Source organism: Castor canadensis, chromosome 9 (assembly GCF_047511655.1).
Source record: "Castor canadensis chromosome 9, mCasCan1.hap1v2, whole genome shotgun sequence".
Taxonomy (NCBI): Eukaryota; Metazoa; Chordata; class Mammalia; order Rodentia; family Castoridae; genus Castor; species Castor canadensis.
The window spans coordinates 10,718,068-10,744,037 of NC_133394.1; the positions used below are offsets into that span (position 1 = coordinate 10,718,068).

At 38.2% G+C, this 25,970-nt stretch overlaps 1 long non-coding RNA gene across 1 annotated transcript; it reads left to right on the top strand.

Annotated features, from left to right (window-relative positions):
- Nucleotides 1-3,203: 3,203 nt before the first annotated feature.
- On the top strand, nucleotides 3,204-16,869 carry LOC141410716 (uncharacterized). Its single transcript, XR_012435505.1, has 4 exons — nucleotides 3,204-3,273; nucleotides 13,931-14,263; nucleotides 15,092-15,206; nucleotides 16,511-16,869. It is a non-coding gene; the product is annotated as an uncharacterized lncRNA (long non-coding RNA).
- The last annotated feature ends 9,101 nt before the right edge of the window (nucleotides 16,870-25,970 follow it).

A 25,970-nucleotide genomic window follows, 5' to 3' on the forward strand; every position in this document is an offset into this window, starting at 1 on the left:
ATTATCAACAAATAGTATTTCCTAAACATTTTAATGGTTATAATTTGGTAAGGAATCAGAGTATTTCACTTAGGAAGGAGAAACAAATATTTGTCCACAGAGAAGCAAGAAAAAATTCAAGAATCACAATAAAAAGTTAATGTTTATTTGAAGAATGATATCTGGTATGGGATTAATTTTCCTTTGCATGATCTATTCAGGTTTCAGCTAAGATATTAAATTTAATTCTGTAATTATTTATTCTTATACTTACTTTCAGCTTTTAGACATAGTCTTTTGTGGAAATATTTACCATTCATTTTTTGACATTTGTAAAGGTATTTAAAATTCTGTTATTTTACACTAAAATAATGAAGTCTTGGATAGTCATGTGTCATTTAAGACATTTTTTTCTAATCTTGATTTCAAAGGTCTTCTCCTATAATCGTGTGACTTCACAATTCTCATATGTGCTGTACTCTAGAAATCCCAAGAAGAAAAGCACAGGAAATGGGTGGATTTGTTCAGAAGAGCAATTCAGAAAGAAGAATCCCAACACTAGTGTTTATCTTGCATTAAACTAAACAGGATTTTAGATTTAGGGATGGTTCACTGATCATGTAATTAAGCTAATGTTACAGAACTACAGAACCATGAGTCTGCAAATGAAAAGAAATGTAGCTATTGAACAAATTTAGAGTTAACGACCCTTATCAGGCTTCCTGTGTTAAACAATATATTCCATTATTATGAATATTTGTAACAGTTATAAATCAGATGGCATCATATTGATGACTGTGATTTGGACCAAGTAGTCTGTAATTTCTCCGTATTTAGAGGAACTTGATCATTCAGATAACATTTGATCCATGGCTGGGGCACCTGTACATGATTTTTTTTATTGTGACATGAATCTCCATGTAGTGCTTGAATGGCTGAAGGTTGCGTCTAGATGAGCAGAGTTGTCAAAATCCATTTTTACACAAAGATTGTAAAAATAATAACAAAAGCAACTCTATTAACTTACATTTCTATTTTTGTGAGATAGCTCTTTTTATCTGCTTGAGAAAGTAAAATCTATTAGAATTTTTTTCTGTCCCTGAAAAGAAAAATCTATCATTAAGGCTGTCAAAATGACTGATTATTTTTCCTAAGAAGGGTCATAGCTTTTATTTTGATTTCTGAAATTGTGCCTTCACTACAGTGGAAGTCTTGGGTAGGCTTCTATTTAGGGATAGTACAGCAGTCAGTAAACAATCTCATTTTGGAAATGGCCTCCAGAAGCAAATGGCGGATGACATATGTCTACCGGCTGCACAGTGTTCCAGAAAACAATCAAACCTTTACTCTTGGAAGAACCTAATGGCAATGGGTGGGCTGTCAAAAGGACAGCAGTGTCTTCCACTTTGACTTCCCTTACCCACATGGAGATGTTCGTATCTAAGATACAACGCACTGACTGATTTTTGGTCCATAACACTTACTTATGCATATTAGGTACCAAACAGTGTGGTAGAAGTTGAGAACAAAAAGAATAAGAGATAATCCTTCAGAGAACCTGGCCTGCAGGAGGAGAAAACCTGTGCACAAATGTAATTTCAGTACAGTCACGTAAATGTTGTGATAAGTATATTCACCATCTGCTTAGGAAGCTTCTAGCATAAAGCAGTATTGACTGGCTTGTGGGAAGGAGGCTTAGAAGACAAAGTCTCCTGTTCCTCAACAGTACACCAGTTGGGTCTAGGGAGAGCTTCAGCACATAGCAGAACCAGGACTTGACTCTGGATTTTCTCATACTTTCCAGTGTACTTTCCAAAAGCAATAACACCTCTTCAGAGAGGTTACCTTCACAGCGGCCTGTGTGAGAACTGCGCCTCATAGTGGATTATCTTTATCTGTGAATTCAATAAAGCGTGTTTAGTGTGTGCATGTGACAGGGAGAAAGAGAGAGAGGAAAAAGTAGAATTCTTACTGGCAAGCAAGCACAGAACAGAGGAATTGAATCTATTCCCTTAGTTGGTCCTGGTTTTCTCCGTGGGCTGCATAAGAGCTCTGACTCTAAGGATGTATGCTGGGTTTGAGGTCTCTACTACACCTTAAATTAAATCTACTACAGTGTGTCCACAACCCAATTCAAAGACAATTTGTATATAATCAAAAGAACTGGCCAGTGCCTGTGGCTGACGCCTGTAATCCTAGCTACTTAGGAGGTAGAGATCAGGAGGGTCGAGGTTTGAAGCCAGCCTGGGCAAATAGTTCATGAGACCCTATCTTTAAAAACCCACTGAAAAGTGGGGAGGGGGGACTGGTGTAGTGACTCAAGGTATAGGTCCTGAGTTCTAGCCCCAGTACTGCAAAAAAAGAAAAAAGAAAAAAAGAACTGAGCTGAATTTCAGTTTACTAGTTGAAAAGCTTCATTCTGTAGCTAGTTAATTTAATAGTGCAAATTTCCCCTGCCCTCTCCCATATTTTAAAGTCAAGAATTGTCCTCAGGTTTTAGGCAGATCCCAATGCCGCTTTCACCAATGAGTATTGTGCCATCATACCCAGGTGCCTCTTTGCTTATTAGCATCTTGCCCTGCTTAGTGTAAGATAAAAATACTTAAATTGTTTTTTGTCATGTGCTCCTTAGTGTGTGCTATAGAATACATTAATACTTATATGTAAGATTAATGTTTTAACTAGCTACTGTCACAGTAGTTCTCATTAGAAAAGAATCACAAAAGCTCAGTGGTGTACAATAGGGCTTTATTCTTGCCTCAGGAATTTGCTGGCAGCAGCTGCTTCTCTGCTTCATAGTTGGGTCAGTGCGTAGAGCTGCTCCTCAGCTCTCTCACAGGACCATGAATGACCTGGAACCTTGGCTTCGTATGGTGAAGGTAGAGATGCTAGAGGCCAAATAGAAACTCAAGAGATCTCTTAAGACTTGGAGTGCCAGTCATTGTTTTCCCCATATTTCATTAGCCAAAGCAAGTTACACAGCCAAGCCCAAAGCCAAGGGGCAGAGAAGTACACTCTCCGAAATGCAGCTCTGCCAACAGTGTGGATGCAGATGGAGTTAAAAATTGGAACCAATAATTGGATTTACTAACTCACTTTTCCTACCCTCAAAGTGTTTGCTATGCTCTGCAGGTGATTAAAAGGATTTTCATGATATATGGACTTACCCTATGACCTTATCCCTTGTATAGATAAGAGTCAGCTGTACCTACACCTGTTGGTGAGCTATGTGCCATGACATCAAGTCACCTGGGTGAATCTTCAGGGTTGGAGTTGCTTTCTTCTAGTCCTAAGGTAAGAACACTCATTTGAGCATTAATTATACTGGGAACAAAAGTTGAATTTAAGAAAATCAGGAGATTCATCTTACTTTGAAACAAAATGCTATAGAAGACAAGGTTCGAAGTAAAGGGGTTAATTCTACCAGCTCATTCATTGCTTTGAGATATTCCAGTGACTACTGTGTTACTCAGACTTTTTGTCACTGTGACGAATACCTAAGAGAAACTGTTAAAGAGGAAGGATTTATTTTGGTTCATGGTTTCAGGGTTTTTAGTCTGTGATCTGCTGGCTTCATTGCTTTGAGCCTGAGGTAAGACAGAATTATCAGGGTAGTGGGAATATATGGTAGAGCAGGCTGTTCACTTCATGGCAGAGAGGAAGCAGAGAGAGACAGGAAGGGGCTCAGGGCAAGATAAAGCTTTCAAGAACATGGCTCTAGTAACCAACTTCCTTCAACTAGGTCCCACCTCCAGAAGTTTTCATCACTTTCCAAAAATTTCATCAAATTATGAATCCATCAATGGATTAACTCTTTGATGGAGTCAGAGCACTCATGATCCAATCAGTTCCCAAAAGCCCCATCAACTGGCAGCCAAGCCAAAACACTTTTTGCCTTCGGGGGACTTCATTTCTAAATCATAACAATGACTTTATTTGTATCAGAGGTTAGGTCTTTTTGTCTTTTTTCTTTTATTGCGAGCAAGCCATCATTATAATGTTTTCCTTTATCTTCAACTAACCGTTGGTGCCTTGATCACTTATCACCTGTTACTTTCAGAATGATAGTTCACAGCCTTGCTTTATAGTGGGTGCCTTTTGTACATTTTTGATTATGTGTCTATCTTCATTATACATATTCTTTTGTTTGTTGTAAAAAATTGAAAACTTAGATAAGTAAAAGAGTATATTACAAATATTCCCCACATCCTATAAGATGGATATTGTTGGTGAAGGGTAAACTGAGGAGCAGTGAGATCAGGAATTCACCTTAATTGATCCAGTTGGTAAGTAGCTGTCAAATGTCAGGATTTTCTGGCCACACAGTCATAACTTCCCTTCCCTTCCCCTCTGTTCCCTTCCGTTCCCTCCCCTTCCCTTTCCTTCGCTTCCCTTCCCTCCCCTTTCCCTCCTTTCCTCTCCCTCCCTCCTTTCCCTTTCCTTCCTCCTTTCCCTTCCCTTTCTTCTTTCCTCTCCCCTTTTACTCTCCCCATACAGTCTGAAATGTACAAACATATATTAACATCAGAGGAAAAACCATGCAAACAGACATTTTATTATCCTGCTTGGTCAAGCTTTCTTATGAAGACAACTTTTCCATAAGAGAATTTTCACCATCCAGATACAGGCACTGACATTCTCTTTCCCGGGTGTATTATTTCTCATACTCAGGCCTTGTTTTGTTTTCTCTGATGTTATAGAAGGAAATTAATGGAACAGAATAAATTAAGAGCCCTGGTACTTTGTCATCTCAGCTGTGCAGCTCATTCAGTCGACACTTTGGGGAGATGTGGAGGTGCTTGCTGATAACTTCCTTCAGAGCAAAGGGCTTTTTTCTTATTTGTTTTTGTTTACTTTTATGCTCTATTTAGCATAAAGAATCTTTTACTTTTATGGCGCCATATACGTAGTAAGTACAATAGAAAATATGGTAGTTAAATTGGGAGGGGCATACTCTATACTTTTCAAAAGAAATGGCAATATTTCATTCCAAAATATCAAAAACAGACAAATCTGGTCAATTTAATTGGGACTAAACTGAAAACCTCTATGTTTCATTTAGAATTCCAGAATATTTTTAACAGTGAATAGAGGTACTTAAGAAGGTTATAGAAGTTCTCTTTTTAGAGTTGTTTCAGATGGGATTAGGGCTAAGCTTTGAATGTTTTCTCAGTGTGTGTGCATGTGTGTATATTTGTGCACATGCTTGTGTTTACAAATGCATGTAGACACTATTTTCTTTACAACTGAATGAACAGTGTTAGTATAATGGAGCCTTTGTATCTGATTTGAGGTTGAAAGCCATTTTGTGTATTTCAGGTAAAAGAGTTACCTTTCTGTTTCAGATCTGAAAAAGTTAATTTTCTTTTACATTTTATTTGATTTTTTTCCATGTGAGAAGTGCATCAGGAAGAGCAAGTTCTGAAGGAATTTTAGGGGAAAAGAGTGGGTGTCACTTCTCAGTTGCTAAAAATCACCAGCTGAGAGCCCACTTGTCATTTATTTGCTGTCTTTAGCTTAAGAAGGTGAGCTCTTTGGGGTTATAGGGGTAGAAGGAGGGTGCAGAATGTAGGTGCAGCCAAAGACTAAACTGGTATGAACAAGGGCCAGGGCAATTCTGATTCATGGGGACACTGGCTTATGTTTCCAACTTCCTATCTTTTTACTTAAAAACATTTTTTATTAGTATATCATAGTTATGTAGGAGGTTTTGTTCTGACATTTCCATACATACACATATTGTTCTCAGTTTGGTTCATCCCCTCCATTATTCTTCCTCCTACCCCTTTCTCCTTCTTAAATAACTTCAACAGGTTTCAATGTTCCATATTCATACACATGTAGAAATACGTCAACCACATTCATCCTCCTTTGCCCTCTTCATTACGCTCCCTCTCCCACACAATCTCTTTACATTCTTGTCTTTCATTGCTTAAGTGTCTGCTCATCGTTCAGTGAGGATTTTGCCTTGATATTTTACCTATAATATATTGTACTTTAGGGGGGAGAAATGGCCCAAACAATGTATGCACATATGGATAAATGAATAAAGAAAAAAAAAGTTCCCCAGTAAGAAAATGTGATTCACACACACACAAAAAATTGTACCTTAATCAGTCTGACCCCCTCCATTACTCTTCCTCACCCTTTACTCTCCATCCTGTATTATTTAACAGTTTTCAGTGTTTCATTGTGTCTTATTCCTACACAGATGTGATATGTTTCATTATTATGTCTGTCATTGTTTATCATTCTTTTCTTCTTTTCCTTCTCCTTAGTCTCCTTTAACTGTCTATTTTTAGAAACACATTCTGTATATATTTATATGTATATATGATAACACTTGTATTTGTATTTTCCACATATGAGCAAAAACATGCAAACTTTGTCTTTCTTAACCTGGCTATCTTCACTTAAGATGATGTTCTTCGGTTCCATCCATTTACCTTGTAATGACAAATTTCATTCTTCATTGTGGCTGAATAAAATTCAATTGTGTATAAATACCACATTTTCTTATTCCATTCATCAGTTGGAGGGCATCCGGGGCTGTTTCCATAGCTTGGCTATTATAAACAATGCTGCAACAAACATGGGTGTGCAGGTATCTTTATTGTAACATGACCTACATCCCTTCAGATATATCCCTATGATATAGGAATTGCTGGATTTTATGGCAGTTCTGTTTTTAGGTTTTTGAGGAGCCTTCATACTGTTTTCCATAGTGGTGTACTAATTTATATTATCACCAACAGTGTATGAGGGATCCCCCCCAGTCCAGAAAGGACTATTGGGACTCCAGCCCCTTCCTGACTCTCTCTGTTTCCCAGCTGCCATGAGATGAGCAGATTTGCTCTCCCATACTCTTCCGCCATGTTGTGTTATACCACCATAGGCTCAAATGCAATGTGGTTAAACCATCATGGATGGAAACTGCTGAAACCATTAGCCAGTGCAAACTTTCCCTCATTATAAGTTAATATATCTCAGACATCTTGTCACAATGATGGAAAATTGACTTGCACACAACTGCTTCTTAGTGTGAAGCTTAATATTTTTCATGTTCAATTACATACTTTTGCACCAGTGGAAATATTCCTACAAAGCTGAGTGTGACTGGGGTGTATATTCCTCCTACCTATTGAACAACAGCTCATGATTCTTCAAGTCCAAGTTTAAGGTTTCTTCAGGAAACCTTGCTTGACTCTTAAATTTAAGTTAAGATCCCTTTAAATTTTCTTTCTTATTTGTTCTCATATTAAATACATAGGAATAAAATGATATCATGTATTAAGATCTCTTAGCTATTAAAAGTTAGCTCTCCTTTGTTCAACTATATACTCTTATCAAGGCAGGTGGTATTTTATCTGGCCCATGCAGCATTGGTTAGTTTGATTGGTAAACAGTCAATCAGTATTTCTTAAGAGAATAGATCTGTAGCTGTTTCTTTACTTTCTCATGTTGGAATTTATGAGATTCTTTTCATTTCATTCATTTGTTGACTTTTTTTTTTTTTGAGATGAGGTCTCATTATGTATTCCAGGCTGGCCTTGAACTCACTTTGTAGATCCAGCTGGTCTTGAAATCACAATCCTCCTGCCTCTGCCTCCAAAGTGCTGGTGATTGCCTTCATTTCTAGTTAACCTTCTACTGGCATCATTCTTTACCAGTTTAGGTGAATAGTTTTGTCTTCCTTCATTGCCAAGGGGTTTAATGTTTAAAAAGGTTTAATAATGATTTTTTCTAACTATTTTACATTTTTTAAAAGCTAAATATATTTGTTCACAAATACTGTCTTTACTCCCCTGGGGCAATGTCCTTTCACAAGTGCTGACATCCACGTAAAGGGCACCTCAATCCATTGCTATCGCACGACTCAGTTCAGTGGAATTCTGGGAGTTTTGTTTTCTTTTTGCTTCTGGATGGTGACAGCAATAATTCTGTCCTGTTAACCTCCAGACACGTTATAAGCTATGGAGCCCCTGGCTGCTGCTCAATCTTTCTGCAATACAAAGCCCCCGGGAAAAGAGAGACAGATTAATTAGTGCCAATTAACTTTGAGTCAGAAGATGTCCTCTTTGGATGACAAGATACAGTGAAATTCCTCACACAGTTTGCTCAATCAGTCAGAAAGATGAGGTTCCACTATCCAGTGCACGCATGGCATTCTCTGTCCTGGGAAGCAAAACAGAGCCGCATAAACAAATCAAGAAACTTTCCTTGGTTTTGCTGTCACCTCTGGTTACCAGCCAATTAATCAGATTAAACCAGATAATTGAGCATCCAGTTAGAATGCATTCTGCCCCACTGCCTGGCTTGTCACTGTTCAAACGGAGGAGGGAGATGATTTTTCTCACATAACAAGAAGGCTGAAAGCTGTTGTTTGTTGATGTGTGTTCATTGGCTCACCATGTCAGGTCTCTGTGTCCATGTTTCTGTGATTCTCATGGTCCTTTCCACATGGTTGTCAGAGGACTGACACAATCTCTGCTCACACCATGTTCAAGAGTGGGCAGCAGGGGAAGCAAGCATTAGAGTTTCTGCTTCACTTCCTTCTTTCTTAGCCAGGAGTAAGAAAGGTTCCTCCTAGGACTCTTGGTTTCCTTTACCTCCCCTTATCTTTCATTGGCCAGGGGTTCTATGGCTGCCCCAGCTGGATAAAAATGCATAACAGAATTTTCAATGTTCTGTCTGTAGGTGACAGAAACTGCATAAGGGGTTTGGGATGTTTTGAACAGGTACCAACAAGATCTGAAGTATAAGCCCCAAACTGCATTCTTAGTGGTGACACTCTCCTCATTCCTTAACACTGTCCTTCTTCTCTGTTTGGTGTCACATTCCCTTCCTTCTCACTTTCCCAAAAAGGGAATGTTCAGTACAGAATCAGCAAATCACACATATATTATGGATATTGCAGGATATGGGTTATTTTCCAAAGATTCTTTTCATTTTCAAATGCTTACCTCTCACTAGGATTTTGCTTTCCTTTTTCTGGAGACCTTTCTCAGACACTGCACTTCCTAGAATAATAAATGTAGCAGTTTAAATCAGGTTGTAGTGCACTTTTTACTTATATAAATGTGGGAATCTGCAGTAATTTCATGATTTCGGATATTCAAGACAATCATAATGTGGTTTTCTTGGTATTTTTGAAAGGGTAATACGAAAAGTTCCCCAAGTTTCCTAAAATACAAAATTTAATCAAAGTCTGTACATGCTAAGCATGTAATATGCTAAGAAAGAGTGAAGAGAAAAAAAATACAGACAAATGTTCTTGGCAACTTTTGGCAATTTAGTATGTAATGCTGCAAAGTTACCCAATATGATAATCTTTCATGTGAAAGAAAGAAAATAGACTAGGAATAATCCTTCCATAATTGTGCTTAGGTAAAGAAGTTGATTGGCCTGAACTATTTAAAATTTTTTTATCTGAACATAATTAAAATAAATGAATTCTGCAAGATAAACTTTTTTTTATAATTCATTTATTGGATAGTCTGGATTTGACCTCTTTGAAACCACCCTGCAGCTCTGCTTTTTGTTTGCTTCTTTCACTGGGCATGAGCAATCATTTATGCATAGAAATTCTTCCTGAGTCCCTCAGTGACACTTTCTCTTTTGCATACAAATGCTCTAATTTTTTTGATGTCATCAAATATCCATGCTCCATGATCTATAAATATGAGGAGTTCAGTGTTTAAATATAATATATAACAAAGTTAGTCTGACATGTATTTAATGGTGTACATAATTGTTATTGGGTTGTGTGGTAATTGGCAATAAATAGTAAGCTACTCAAATGACAGCAATAGAAAAATATATTTATAGGGATAGGCCTGGCATTGTCATATTTAGCAGTGGGAGGAGTCAGAAGAAGGAAGAGTGAGAACAGAGATGAGGATCCAAAGCTTTTTCCTGTCAAATGGAGACTGAACACTCCCTGTTTCCTCTTACCTTTATCCTCTCTCACCTAGCGACTGTTATCTAGCACTCAGGGTCTTTCCTAACCAATTTCCCCAGGTTTTAGATGGACTATCACGTGAATCTGGCTAGAGGATTCTTATGTACTTAGGTGTGAGTTTCCTGTGTTCATCATTTTGGAAAGAAAAGAAACTCATTCAAGAACTAAGATGTCAGACAACTGCTGATAGGATAAGTAGGACAGAAAGTTTTACATGTATCATTATGTTGGCATAAGACCCTGAGAAGCTATGGTTCTTTATGGTCATGTGTGGACAAGTCAGAGAATTTGTGTCCTCATTTTCAAAGGGCAACATATTACCAGTTGAGGTGTAGAAAACACTTTGTAAGTTTAGAGGGTTGTGGTAGTATGTCTTCTATTACTGACTCAGTGGACACAGTAGGCAGAATTCTATGATTGGTCCCAGGATTCCTGCCCCACTCCCAGTATACGCTCTGCACAATCCTCTCCTCTTGAGAGAGGACAAAATCTATGAATATCTTGAGATATCACTGTTAGGAATAGACTAAAAAGGAGTGGTGAAGAAATTTTGAGTGACTCTAAAGGGAGTTTTTCCTGAGTGGACCTGAGCTCCTCAGATGAGCAGTGAGAAGAGAGAGATTTTTGGCTTTGAAAAGTGAGCTGCCATGTTTTGAGATAGTCATGAATCTAAGAGCAGAGGTCATCCCTAGTTGCTAAGAGCAACCCTAGCCAAAAATCGCCCAGAGAAGAGGAGACCTTAGTGCAACAACCACGTAAGACTGAATTCTACCACTGACCTGAGTGAGTTTGGGAGAGGTCCTTGGTCTCCACAGGAGAGCACAGCCCTGCAGACACCTTGATTGCAACCTGGTGAGATTTGGAGTAAAGGACTCACTTAAACCGTGCTTGGTCTTCTGATATGGCAACTGTGAGAAAATAAAAGGGTGTTTGTTGTTTTAGACCACTAAGTTTGTTATACAAAAGTAGGAAACTAACACATTTGGATTTATTTATTCATACATTTAACAGATATTTCTTGGATTCTTACTGTCTCCAATCCTCTTAATCTGTCCTGAACATGGATATGCAGAAAAAGTTAGGTTTCCTTGTATGACTGACTAGATATTCATGAGTCTTCACCAGCCTCACCAGTCACAGAGAGAAAAGCTTAAAGTTACTTCATTAAGTCACTTCAGTCCCTTGCAATTTAACACACTCATTTCGTGTAGGTGATTCAGTCATTTTGAAGTAGAGCTCCATCAGAAAGATTTCAACACTGTATACCTGTTCCAATTCAACTTTCCAAATTGGCACCCACTGACAACATAAGCTTTCCTATGTGTTCATTGTGGTGTGTGGGTGGGAGGGTCCTTAAATCCATGCAAGGACCTGGAGTCTCTCACAGGTCTCAGCTGTGAAGTGGTTGGTCTGGGGGGCTCTCTGGGTGGTGACCACTTAATTGGGACTGATCTTAACCCTGATCATTCTGCAGGAGTCCACTGATGATGATAGTGGGTTTGGATGACAGCCATATCTCCCATGATGTGGTCTGTGCCTCAAATATTCCATGACTCATGCAGCCTTATTCAATCCCTCTTCTGAACCGCTTCCCTTTATCTCTGGGTTGGGTGCTCTTCTTTGGTCCTTTGCCCAAGTAGGTCCAGCATCAGAATCCCCACCTCTTACTCAACTTTCAGCCACATTCTGTTCCACCTTCTGTCCTCCAAAAGCACACGAGTACTTCTAGGTCCTCTGGAACTGGAGATTGCCAAAACCCAGCCTTCTTATTGTCTGATCAGCTCAACCCCATCCTTTCAAGGCTATTACCTAAGTATCTTGAGTGTCCAATTGTGAATAAAATAGCACAGTCTCTGCTTCTTGCAGTTAATATCCTGGTGAGATAGGCAGATATTATATACAGTATATAATTCTAATCTGTGGTGAATGTTTTGAAGGAAAACAGCTGGGCAGAGAGAGAATGTCTGGGATTGACAGTGGTGAGAAATAGCCTAGCCAGAAGCATCAGGAAAGGTCTCTGAAAACATACCAGAAACCTGTGGATGAGAGGGTGATAGCCAGGCAGAGCAAAGGTAGAATAACATGTTCCATGGCTTCCAGGTGGAAGGCAAGGGACAATCTATGGTGCCTTCATCTCTCTGCAGAGCAAAGGCCAAAGTCATGCTATCACTTAACACTGCTGTGATGTAACTCCCCATCACCTAGTGCTCTGGTGTCCTTTTATCTCTCCAGCCGTATTTTCTACTTCTTTTCTCTTCATTCCTTCTGGAATGGCCATACTTGCCACCTTGCTGTCCCTCATGCATGCCAGGCAAGTATTCACCTCAGGGCCTTTGCATAAGTCATTTTCTTTGACTGGAAGTCTCTTTTACCTAGTAGCTACAAGAATTACTTCTCACATTCTTCAAGTTTTTCCGCAGGGTGCAACCTCTTTTTAAGCCTTGGCTTGATCCCCTTATCTAAAACTCCAATCCTCCTGCTTTTATGCTTCTTGTCACCCTTCCTGCTCTCTTTTGTTCATCTTACTTATTGCCTATCCTCCATGTAACAATGTAAGGTAAACTGTGAAGATCAGAGGTTTCATCAGTTTTATTCCATACTCTCACGTAGCAACTGAAATAGACCTGGCACATAGTGAACATTCATAAATGTCGAATGAATGAATGATTGGCATGTGATTGGCCTTTGGTCCTGTTTGATTTCTTTCCTTCTCAGTGTCAGTTCACCCGTGCCCTCTCATGGGCTCACCCCATTCCATGATTTCTCAGTTTCTCTGCTTCCAGTTCTTTAGCACTCTGAAACATCTCCTGGGCTTTAGGTGATCAAGCATATTCTGTTCCTTCATAAGTGCCCTTGGTGGTTATTTGTGGGACTATGGATCAGGTACCATTCTGGATGCTGTTGATATGGTGGCAAAAAAGAGAACATTTCTGCTTTCATGGTGCTTAGATTTTAAGCCCAATTTCCCCCACAGGCTCTATCTTGTTACAGACACCTTCACTCTGATTCTCTTCTGCCTCCACCTGCTGTAGTGCAGCAATCGCAGCAGTACCAGCCTGGTAGGGAGCCCCATGGCTGAAGTCAGCAAATGTTGCACAATGGAGCAGGATGTAGGTGCAAGGAATGAGAGATGAGCCTGTCTGATGCAAATCTTCCAGAAGGATGCAGAGCGGTGTGGGCAGTGGCCCCAGGAGGAATGATTTAGCTAGGAGAGGCCAGAGAATTCCCTATTTGTGGATAAACACAAGCTGGTCTTCCAATTTCCCACTATTGTTTTTCATTACGCGATAAGGGGGATTATTTTATTCTAAATTTCTTCTTAGATAAATTAGAATGGCACTGAGGAAGAATGGCTACATCTGTGTAGGCTATAAAAAGCATGGAAGCGTTGTCAGTCTGATTCCCACGAGCACATGGTTTTACAAACTTGATTACTCACATCTGGACGTGCCATTTGAAATGCACATATTGTACCCTGTAAACCACACACTTGCAGTGTGACAAATGCCTTCAGAAAGCTAACTGGGACCATCAATGGGAAAGCCTGGTGAGGACGCGTAGCTGGCACTCATGCCTCTCTGCCAGGATTCTGATGCATTTCAACAATTACAGCAAATGCGATTGGAGATATACTATTATGCCCATTCAAAATTTGAAAGATAACTAAAAGGACTCTGGGAATAATTAATTTTTACTTGTATATTATAGATGATGAAAAAGAATTAGAAACTATATCTATGAATATGTATACATATATAAATATGCATAGTATTTTCACAGTTAACTGTATCTTAATAACTAGTATCATTTTCATACTTTATATTTGATCACATGGAATTCTTACCTAATGAATGCCAGGTGTTCTCCATAATAATGTTAAATTTCAGTGTAATTATATATGGAGAATCATAGACCTTTTCTATGTCTATTGGACAAAAATGAATACTGCCACACTCCCTATTATAGCATTTTCATTGCCAAATCTTTCAGGGCAAAGAGAGGACATTATTCCTACTTGGTTTTCCTCAGACAATGCCAGAACACCAGGCACAGAGCCACACATGTAAAGGTGCTCAGTACAAGCAGAATGACTCAAGGAACTGGAATGTACACTGGCTGACTTCGAGAAGAAACAGGCATGAGAGCTCAGTTTTCACACAGTTCACATGGCTGTTACACCATGTCAGCATGAACTCTGGGTTGAAGTCCCAGTTCGACTGCTAATGTGACCTTGTGCCTCAGTTCCCTGCTCTGTAACACGAGGACTACAGTGACACCTACCTGACAGGCAGCCAGGAGGATTGAACGGATTAATTAAAACAGGTAAGGTATTCAGAACATTACTTGGCACATGGTACAGATGCAATGATATTAGCTACTACTGTACAATATAAGCACAGATCTTCAAAAAGAAAGCATAAAATACCGGACAACAAATCCTTTGTCACTCTTTTCCTCCTAGATAGCCCCTTTCCAGACATATGCACACACGTATATACACACATGCTTGCCCATAGGACTGTCCATACACATGAACCCTTCATAAAGCTGAAAGGCCACCAGAAAGAATGCTCAGTTCTCCGCTGAGGACCCTGATGCATTCTGCCATTCTAGACCTGAGCTGGGATTATGTAAAAGGGCCCTGTAAGGCCTCTAAGCTCTGTCTCTGGAACAATTCCAGGTCATTTTCCATCTGCCAGTAATGTTAATCCTTGATCTTGGCGTGACTAGATAATCTTTTCAGATATTAATTTATGTGACTTTCTCCCTGAATCTATCAGTTCTTTTTTCAATGCCCCTGAAAACCTTCCTTCTCCCTCTCCCTCTCCCCCGACTCCCTCCTGTCCCATTTAAACTGATCCTTGATCTTCAGCTCTCTGGGGAAAGCTGGGAAAAGTGGTTAGATAGAAAACTTACTACCCTTTATAATAGCCTGACTTCCTTTGTTAAAAAAATCTAAGCTCACAGGACAATTAGCAGGGTTGTAAGATTGGCAGAAAGGTTAAGTGAATTTATGGGGGTGGAATAATTTAGAAGCAGCACAAGGGAAAAAAGAAAATGATTTTACAAAAGGATTCCATTGAATCATAACAAGGTTTGCAATCTGAGAGATCTAACAGTAAAAGAGTCCTGAACATTGTTCTCTGACAGAGTCACAAAGATGCTTCTGTAAAGACGTGCAAGGACTTTGCATCTGGTGAGTGCAAAGCCAAAACAAGAATGGCCAAGACATAAAAGAGTGGAGAAATATTTATTACCCACAGTGGTAAGTAGAGCGTGGGTTATTTCCACAGTGATGCCCTCCTCAAACAAAGGAAGCTGGGGGTTTATTTGGGCATATTCATTTAAGAAAGCCCTTCAGGGGCAGGCACATTCCTGAACATGCTAATGGTAAGTTCATCATTTAAGAAGGTGGAAAGATGCATTTCTGGTCATTCTTAGCTCAAGGTCGTAAAGAACATGTTGAAAGATTAAAATGGTGGATAGAATGTCTCTGGGCATGTTCAGCTTGCATCATAAAGTTTTAGTTGAAAATTAAGGAAAAGACACTTTGAAGGTGCATTAGTATAGGAGTTTGCCTCTAAAGGTTGTTGCCTTGCTTAGTGGTTAACAGGATGAGACTCAGGAAAATGGCTGCACTGTGGGCTGGAAAGCTGGAGTTACAGGCATCTCATTAAGAGTAGTCACACAAATGCCGGGTTGGACATGATAAATTGCCAGCAGAAAAGGGTCACTTGTACAAACATGCAACAATGCAGCAATGTAATTGTAGTATCCACTAGTCTAAATAATCAAGATAGGTCGTAGGACAAAATCAAAAGTGCCCCTTCATTGTGCTCTGGCAATGCACAAAGCTTTAGAGATACAACAAAATACCTGTGCGTGAAGAAACCCCAAGAAATAAAGTCTCCCACTTGTCTGATGGGATTGGGCTCAACCTAGATATGAATTTGATGCATACAAATCTGGGAATGCAGTGGTCTGCCAGATGTTTTTACCTTGCAGTGGTCTTTATCCTTTCCTCTACTAACAAGTGCAGGGAATTTACATGTCTCCATTTGGTGGAACTGTTGACCAAGTTTCCCTGTCATCCTATATCAAAGTAGAGAGGAAAAAAGACCAAAACAAGACCAGTCAGAATTCTCATTTTAGGACTTTGATTCTTGAGAGGATTAATTCAAGTACTGGTGGATTTGTGTGATTAGTTTCAGTAGGGCTCAGCTCCTGTGACCTAGATCCTCAGAGTTGCCACATGCAGTTCTTCAGGTCAATTGCTTCATGGATTTCCAATACGTTCTTCCTCAAGTCCAAAAGACTTTCAGCTGAGATACAAAGTTAAGAAGGAATTGATTTCTAAAGCTATCAGCTCTAGGTATTGTATGCCATACCAGTGTACATAGCATCGGATTGAGGAACTGCTGAATTGCAGTTGTAGTTGGCTCTGGCTTCTAAGATACACATGTGGTCATTTTTTTTTAGCTGCAAACACTGACCCTTCTAAGGATAGGTGACACACCTTCTACCTGTTTCAGTCCAGATGACTGATTCTTTCAATTGCAACTATTCCAGAATCTGCTTTTTGATGACTACAGGGAGGTGACCAGCTGATCCAGCCTGTCAATCAATTACATGATGTTGGTCCATCTGCCTCAGTCTGTGCTGGGATGAACATTGCTCTGATAATGTCTGCTTGTCATGGCGTTAGAGTGACCTGATCTTCTGATCAGTGACTGATGTGAAGAACTGAATTAAGTTTTTTTTTCCCTAAAGACTAAGTGTTTTTCACAAATTTCTCTTTCCCTTTTGTATCATTTCTTTTTACCTGAGTTGTAGCTTTTGTTGCTGTACTAATACCACCTAAAAATTCTCTTTTATTAAAGTTTATTTATTCAAAAATTAATAAGCTTACAATTGAAACTCAAGCATCTCCATTTGGTGTTGGTGAAAAAATTAATGTGAGTATATATCAATGTTGGTTTGAATCACATAATGATAAATTTGGTTTTATACATGTTAAATACATAATATTTTGCTTTTGAGTGTGTGCACATCTTTTTTTGTAATTTATCATATTAGTATTTCAATATATAGTCTAAGGGAGGGTAAAGGGTGAAAGATATATTGATTTAAAAATTCTCAGCCTCAATAGATAGGTCATCCAAACAAAAAATCAATAAAGAAATCCAACATCTAAAATATACAATAGATCAAATGGACCTAGTTGATGTCTACAAAACATTTCATCCAACTTCTACACAATATACATTCTTCTCAGCAGCCCATGGAACCTTCTCCAAAATAGACCATATCCTAGGGCACAAAGCAAGTCTCAGCAAATATAAGAAAATAGAAATTAGACCATACATACTATCTGATCACAATGCAGTAAAAGTAGAACTAAACAACAAAAGTAAAGACAAAAAACTTGCAAACAGCTGGAAACTAAATAACTCATTACTTAATGAACAATGGATCATCGATGAAATAAAAGAGGAAATTAAAAAGTTCCTGAAAGTCAATGAAAATGAAAACAAAACCTACCAGAACCTATGGGACACAGCTAAGGCAGTCCTGAGAGGAAAGTTTTTAGCCATGAGTACATATATTAAAAAGACTGAAAGATCCCAAATCAATAACCTAATGATACATCTCAAATTCCTAGAAAAACAAGAACAAGCAAATTCCAAAACAAATAGAAGGAGAGAAATAATAAAGATAGGAGCTGAAGTCAACGAAATAGAAACCAAAAAAACCATACAAAGAATTAATGAAACAAAAAGTTGGTTCTTTGAAAAAATGAACAAGATCGATAGACCCCTGGCAAACCTGACTAAAATGAGGAGAGGAAAAACCCAATTTAGTAGAATCAGGAACGCAAAAGGGGAGATAACAACAAACACCATGGAAGTCCAGGAAATGATCAGAGACTACTTTGAGAACCTATATTCAAATAAATTTGAAAATCTTAAAGAAATGGACAGATTTCTAGATACATATGATCATCCAAAACTGAACCAAGAGGAAATTAATCACCTGAATAGACTTATAACACAAAATGAAATTGAAGCAGCGATCAAGATCTCCCCAAAAAGAAAAGTCAAGGACCTGATTGATTCTCTGCTGAATTCTATCAGACCTTTAAAGAAGAACTGATACCAACCCTCCTTAAACTATTCCACGAAATAGAAAGGGAATGAAAACTGCCAAACACATTTTATGAAGCCAGTATTACAATTATCCCAAAACCAGGCAAAGACACCTCCAAAAAGAAGAACTATAGGCCAATCTCCTTAATGAACATTGACGCAAAAATCCTCAACAAAATAATGGCAAACCGAATTCAACAACACATCAAAAAGATTATTCACCACGACCAAGTAGGCTTCATTCCAGGGATGCAGGGGTGGTTCAACATATGAAAATCAATAAATGTAATAAACCACATTAACAGAAGCAAAGACAAAAACCACTTGATCATCTCAATAGATGCAGAAAAAGCCTTTGATAAGATCCAACATCATCTCATGATAAAAGCTCTAAGAAAACTAGGAATAGAAGGAAAGTACCTCAACATTATAAAAGCTATATATGACAAGCCTACAGCCAGAATTATACTTAACAGAGAAAAACTGAAACCATTCCCTCTAGAATCAGGAACCAGACAAGGATGCCCACTGTCTCCACTCCTATTCAACATAGTACTAGAATTCCTACCCAGAGCAATTAGGCAAGAAGAAGGAATAAAAGGAATACAAATAGGTAAAGAAACTGTCAAAATATCCCTATTTGCAGATGACATGATCCTATACCTTAAAGACCCAAAAAACTCTACTCAGAAGCTTCTAGACATCATCAATAGCTATAACAAGATAGCAGGATATAAAATCAACATAGAAAAATCATTAGCATTTCTATACACTTACAATGAGCAAACTGAAAAAGAATGTATGAAAACAATTCCATTTACAATAGCCTCAAAAAAAATCAAGTACCTACGTGTAAACCTAACAAAAGATGTGAAAGACCTCTACAAGGAAAACTATACACTTCTGAAGAAAGAGATTGAGGAAGACTATAGAAAGTGGAGAGATGTCCCATGCTCATGGATTGGTAGAATCAACATAGTAAAAATGTCTATACTCCCAAAAGTAATCTACATGTTTAATGCAATTCCCATCAAAATTCCAATGACATTCGTTAAAGAGATCGAAAAATCTACCATGAAATTTATATGGAAACACAAGAGGCCATGAATAGCCAAGGCAATACTCAGTCAAAAGAACAATGCTGGAGGTATCACAATACCTGACTTCAAACTATTTTACAAAGCAATAACAATAAAAACAGCATGGTACTGGCACAAAAACAGACATGAAGACCAGTGGAACAGAATAAGGGACCCGGATATGAGGCCACACAACTATAACCAACTTGTCTTTGACAAAGGCACTAAAAATATACGATGGAGAAATAGCAGCCTCTTCAACAAAAACTGCTGAGAACACTGGTTAGCAGTCTGCAAAAAACTGAAACTAGATCCACGTATATCACCCTATACCAATATTAACTCAAAATGAATCAAGGATCTAATACCAGACCACAAACTCTAAAGTTGATACAGGAAAGAGTAGGAAATACTCTGGAGTTACTAGGTGTAGGTAAGAACTTTCTCAACGAAACCCCAGCAGCACAGCAACTAAGAGATAGCATAGATAAATGGGACCTCATAAAACTAAAAATCTTCTGTTCATCAAAAGAAATGGTCTCTAAACTGAAGAGAACACCCACAGAGTGGGAGAAAATATATGCCAGCTATACATCAGAAAAAGGACTGATAACCAGAATATATAGGGAACTTAAAAAACTAAATTCTCCCAAAACTAATGAACCAATAAAGAAATGGGCAAGTGAACTAAACAGAACTTTCTCAAAAGAAGAAATTCAAATGGCCAAAAAACACATGAAAAAATGCTCACCATCTCTAGCAATAAAGGAAATGCTAATTAAAACCACACTAAGATTCTACCTCACCCCTGTTCGAATAGCCATCATCAGCAACACCACCAACAACAGGTGTTGGCGAGGATGCGGGGAAAAAGAAACCCTCTTACATTGCTGGTGGGAATGTAAACTAGTACAACCACTCTGGAAAAAAATTTGGAGGCTACTTAAAAAGCTGGACATCGATCTACCATTTGATCCAGCAATACCACTCTTGGGGATATACCCAAAACACTGTTACTCCAGAGGCACCTGCACATCCATGTTTATTGCGGCACTATTCACAATAGCCAAGTTATGGAAACAGCCAAGATGCCCCACCACTGACGAATGGATTAAGTAATATGGTATCTATACACAATGGAATTTTACGTAGCCATGAGGAAGAACAAAATGTTATAATTCACTGGTAAATGGATGGAATTGGAGAACATCATTCTGAGTGAGGTTAGCCTGGCCCAAAAGACCAAAAATCATATGTTCTCCCTCATATGCGGACATTAGATCAAGGGCAAACACAACAATGGGATTGGACTTTGATCACATGATAAAAGCGAGAGCACACAAGGGAGGCGTGAGGATAGGTAAGACAACTAAAAAAAATTAGCTAGCATTTGTTGCCCTTAACACAGAGAAACTAAAGCAGATACCTTAAAAGCAACTGAGGCCAATAGGAAAAGGGGACTAGGAACTAGAGAAAAGGTTAGATCAAAAAGAATTAACCTAGAAGGTAACACACATGCACAGGAAATCAATGTGAGTCAATGCCCTGTACAGCTATCCTTATCTCAACCAGCAAAAACCCTTGTTCCTTCCTATTATGGCTTATAGTCTCTCTACAACAAAATTGGAAATAAGGGCAAAATAGTTTCTGCTGGGTATTGAGGGGATAGTGGGGAGAGGGAGGGAGCAGAGTGGGTGGTAAGGGAGGGGTTGGGGGCATGGGAGAGAAATGACCCAAGTCTTGTATGCACATATGAATAATAAAAGTAAAAAAAAAATCCTCAGCATTTTTATGATTTATCGTATTGTAGTATTAAACTATTTTCAGAAAAACAAAGAAAGTTAAGCTAAAAATTTCTTGCATTTTGTATCTAAATTTACGTTTATTAAATCTTTTTGAATTTTTGGGGTGAGCTTTTTCTTGCTCCTGTTACTACTGAACCTAACTGGGCCTAACTGGGGGATGGGAAAGGCAGAAAGAACAAAGAATAGATACACAGTCATGCAGAAAGTTGGGGCCAGTTGTGTTGGCCACTTGGATGGAGATGCACAACAGCCTCATTGCTTTTTTACTCTATTATTCTCTTCTTTCACTTTGCTTCTTTTCTCTTATTCTGTATGGCCTTCCTTCTAAAGTCTTTTTTTTTTTAAAAACCTTGTTTCTAAAGTCTTCTTTTTCTGTTCTTTAAAGTCTCTTTCCTTGAACTCACTCTGTCCTCTGTTTTCTTTAGCTTAACTTTTCTAAAGCTTATGTAAAAAGTTCTAGGTGCAGACTTTCACTGTCCCATGTTCTCTCTTTAGCTGTCTTAAAGTCTCCACTCTCAGAATTGCAGACAAACAACAGTGGCCACATCATTCAGTGGCAGTCCCCTTGCAAGCTGCCAACCAATTCTATCAACCCCTCTTTAGCAATTCCCCTTTAGCAATTCTTTTCCCTTCAGCAATCCTCCCTTCATGAATCCTCCTTCCAGCAATTCTTCCTTCAACAATCTTCTCTCCAGCAACTTCTCTTCAGCCAAACCCCCACTCCATCAAAAAGCCTCATGTCCTCCTTCAGTGAGTCTTTTATATCTAGCGGTAAACAAGGAGGTGAGCAACAGTTCTTGGTGAGGGGTGTGACATTGAGGAAAAGCAGCTGAGCTGCATCTCTCTTTCTCACCCTATTCTGCGGCTGGGGCTGTGCCAAACTCAGCCTGCAGTATATTGAGTACAATTGTGCTTGTGTCCTCATAGGCTTCTCATACTCCGCTCCCCACAAATTTTTATTTTCAACAGGCAAGTGATTACACATTTAGAAATGATCTAAATAAGCAAGATGCCCAACACATAGTAAATGCTTAATTAAATATTTATTGACTTAATTAGCAAGGCAATTTGCTTTGTTTGTTTTCACTACAAACCATCTTACAGGGTATTAAACTACTCTTCTTTAGTTGTCACAGATCATCAGAAATTAACTTGAGATTTTTTTTAAGCTATATATATTTGCACTGTGTTCATTAGAAATGCTCTGATTGCCTGAAGTTTTCACATTAGGTAAGATTCATTCATTACATGAACTTTTACCATGCACTTATTTTGTGTTGTGACTGCATCATCCTTGGTGTTCCAGGAAATCCAGTGTAAAATGCATAAATTGCCATGAGACTAAAGAACAAGGTAAGCAGATCCACAAGTTGTACAGAATTAAATTTATTGGGGTCTTACTGACAAAAGCATGGCCAAAGTGGCAGCAAGATCAGCAGATGCCTCACAATTTGTGTCAAAGCGAGGGGACTTATGTAGTGGTCAGGAAAATAGTGATCCAAGCTAAAACTGTACCAGCTTTTCTTAAGTTACTATCTTAGATGTCAGGCACATGTGGGGCACTGATGGCTTCAGGTGCTGGTGAAACACCTCCACATACCACCCTGTTGTATTTATGGCGCAATTGCTGGAAAGCTGTAGGGAAAATAGACCAGGGCTACTTAGGAGCAAACATGGTTCTGTGACTTGAAGTGAGTGCAACCTGGTTGAGCTGGAACCTTCTACTCAAGTTCAAGGGGTTTGGGGAGTTGCAGAGTAAAACAATGACAAAAGCAAAAAGAGTTAACTAACTGCAGTCCATGCTATGTTCAGAGGTCAATCACTGGACAGAAATATATGTTTGAAAGGCTTTGGGGGTTGGGAAAACTTAACAGAAGATGAGATCAGAGATATTATAAAGTATGAAGGGTCAATGAATGTTTTCTTGCTCTTTTTAGGGTAAAGGCATCTCAAACACATTTCTTTCAGTTTCTGCCTCTAAAATAAATTTTATCAGGTAAGGCTAACAAAAAGTAGGTGTATATGGTTGATATACTTTCTATACAAGAACAAATATTGAATTTTAAAACCAGTTGAAATCACCATAAGAAGGGTACTAAGGTATAAAGGAGAAAAATAGAGGGAATGAACTAATTTGGGATATAATATATATATCTGTGGAAATGTCCCAAACTGCCTGCATAGCTATCTTATACAAACAAAGATGTCTTTTTTCAAATGTGGAGAACAGGAAGGTAAAACAAGTCCTGTCTGGGGATTGTTACCAATGGGAGGGGGGAGGATACAAGGAAAGGGTGTAGGAGGGCAAATATGGTAGAAATATTATGTACTCATGTATGAAAATGGAAAAATGAGACCTGTTGAAACTATTCCAGGAATGAGGGGATGGAGATAACAGAATGATGGAAGGGTGAATTCAACTACAATATATTGTAAGAACTTTGTTAAATGCCACAATGTATCCCAGTACAACAATAATAAAAAAGTGGGTTTCATAACATTAAAAGCATAATCCATAATAGAAAAAAAGGATAAATTAGATTTTATCAAAGTTTTAAACTCTTGCTCTGCATAAAAAACCGTTAAGGGAATGAAAAGACAAAGTTACAGACTGGGAGAAAATATTTATAAATCACATTATCTCACTAAGATTCTTAAATCCAGAAGAGACAATCAGCTCTAAAAACTCAACAAGAAAACAAAGAACCCTACAAAAAATGAGAAAAAAACTTTGAATAGATACTTCACCAAACAAGATATGAAAAACAAACAAACACATGAAAAGATGCTGAATATCATTAATCATTTAGAGCCATGACAAGTAGAACACACGATACTACTGCAGATCCTTTAGCAATGGCTAAACTATAAAACCCCAGCAACACTGAATGCTAATGAGCATAGAGAAAAACTAAAACTTTAATACATTGTTAGTAAGATTGCAAAATTGTACAACCACTTTAGAAAATAGTTTCTTATAAAGTTGAACATCCATTTACCGTATGACTCAGCAACCTCATTTTTATCCAAGAGAATAAAAACTTACATTTACATAAATCCTTTACATGAATAGCATGAATAGCATGAGCATCTACTCATAATCTCCAAAAGCTGGAGAGTTTCCAAATGTCTTTCAAACAATGAACGAATAAATCAACTGTGATACTTTCATACCATGGAATACTATCCAACAACAGAAATACACTGTGGAGAAACTCAATGATATAGATAAACATCAAATGCATTTTGCTACGTGAAAGAAGTCAGCCACAGGGTTACACAATGATGCTACTTATATAACATTCTTTGTAAGCAAAACTATAAGGACAGAGAGGAAATCAGTGGTTCCAGGTTCCAGGGATGGACAGAGTGTTGACTAAAGAGAGGCTGCACAGGGCAGTGTTCTTCTATATCATTATTGTGGTGGTAAATATGACTATGTTTTTGTCAAAACTATAGAAGTATATACCCAAGAAAGACTTTTACTATATATGTATTTATAAAATGGAAACAACTAGAGTTTCTACCTTCTAATATGTTACTCCAAATTAAAAATAAGGAGATAAAGGAACCTCAATTTTCAGAAAATGCCTTTGTATTAATGGTGGATAAAGAAAAGTCTAGACTATACCCTGCCATCTTCTTGGTGTGTTTTCACATAGTGGAAAGGGCTGACAGAGCACTCTTTCCTGAGGGCACCAATACCATTCATGAGGGCTCTACCTTCATGTCTTAAGTGTACCCCGCACGAAAATGTCCCTTCTCCTAATCCTATCACATTGGGGTTAACATTGCAATATATGAATTTTCAGAAGGTAAAAACATTTAGTCCATCACACTTTTCCAAAAATCTATGAAAACAAAGATCAAAGAAAACATATATAGAGGTACAAAAGCATCTTCAAGCAAAATCTATGAAACGTAAGACAGCAAATGTTGGCATTTGGTTTGACGGGAGCACCTTTGGTTTTCATTCTTGCCTGCCACTGCACCAGAGAGGTTGAAAGGAGTAGGCTTCCCAAGTTTCCACACTATATATACTGGGAACCTCCCACACAAGATCTATTGTGTTAATCATGACTCGTATTTTGCATTTCACAAAAATTCAACCCCATCTAGATTAAGTTGGAGAGTAATTTACTGACCTGCAGGATGAAAGGAAAAAGATGTAGGAAGCTGAGACAATAAAATAAAATATCAGACTAACATGAATTAGACACCTTACTCTGTCAAACTTCCCAAATAATTTCAAAGATACAATTATGAGATACAGGTGAAGCAAAGAAATAGTCATGACATCAATGCAGAACTCCTCATCTTACGCCTGGATACACTGTGGCCCAGATTGACACAGGAGTTATATAAATAATGCACAAAGCTACATCATTCACACCAAAGAATGCTGTTTGGTTACAAAACATTCCTGTCTAGTATTCATGATAGTTACATACTTTGCATGAGATTTTCCAGGGAACCAGGCTTCATAAATTCAGATTCCATAATTGTTGATGACGTGATTCTTTTATAGACCAGAGAGGTCTTTCTGAAGACATCACATAGATCAGGATCCTCTCCATTATAAATATTAGCAGTGTATTTTCCAGAAGGTCAGTCATTTAAGTTTTTACAAGGACATTTGACCAGGTTACCTGTTTCTTTTTTTTTTTTTTTTCAGGATATGCCACCTTCTCAAAGTCTCCAGGAAAGTGAGAGGCTGGCTGTAGTCTTGTAAGCATTGTCTTGGTAACAAAGCTTTGGGGAATTCTTAAATCAGGGACTCCAACTCAACAACAGGTTTCTTTCTATTTCTCTAGAGTAACTAAAATATCTGAATAATTCTTGTCTTAAACACAACTAGAGTTTAGTCAGAGTCCTAGTATTTTTTTATAGATACATTCTTTAATATGTTTTTAATCTATATTTTACCAGTACAACTTTTGTATACAAAATTCTTAGCTACTTGGGAGGACAAGATCAGGAGGATCATGGCTGGACACCA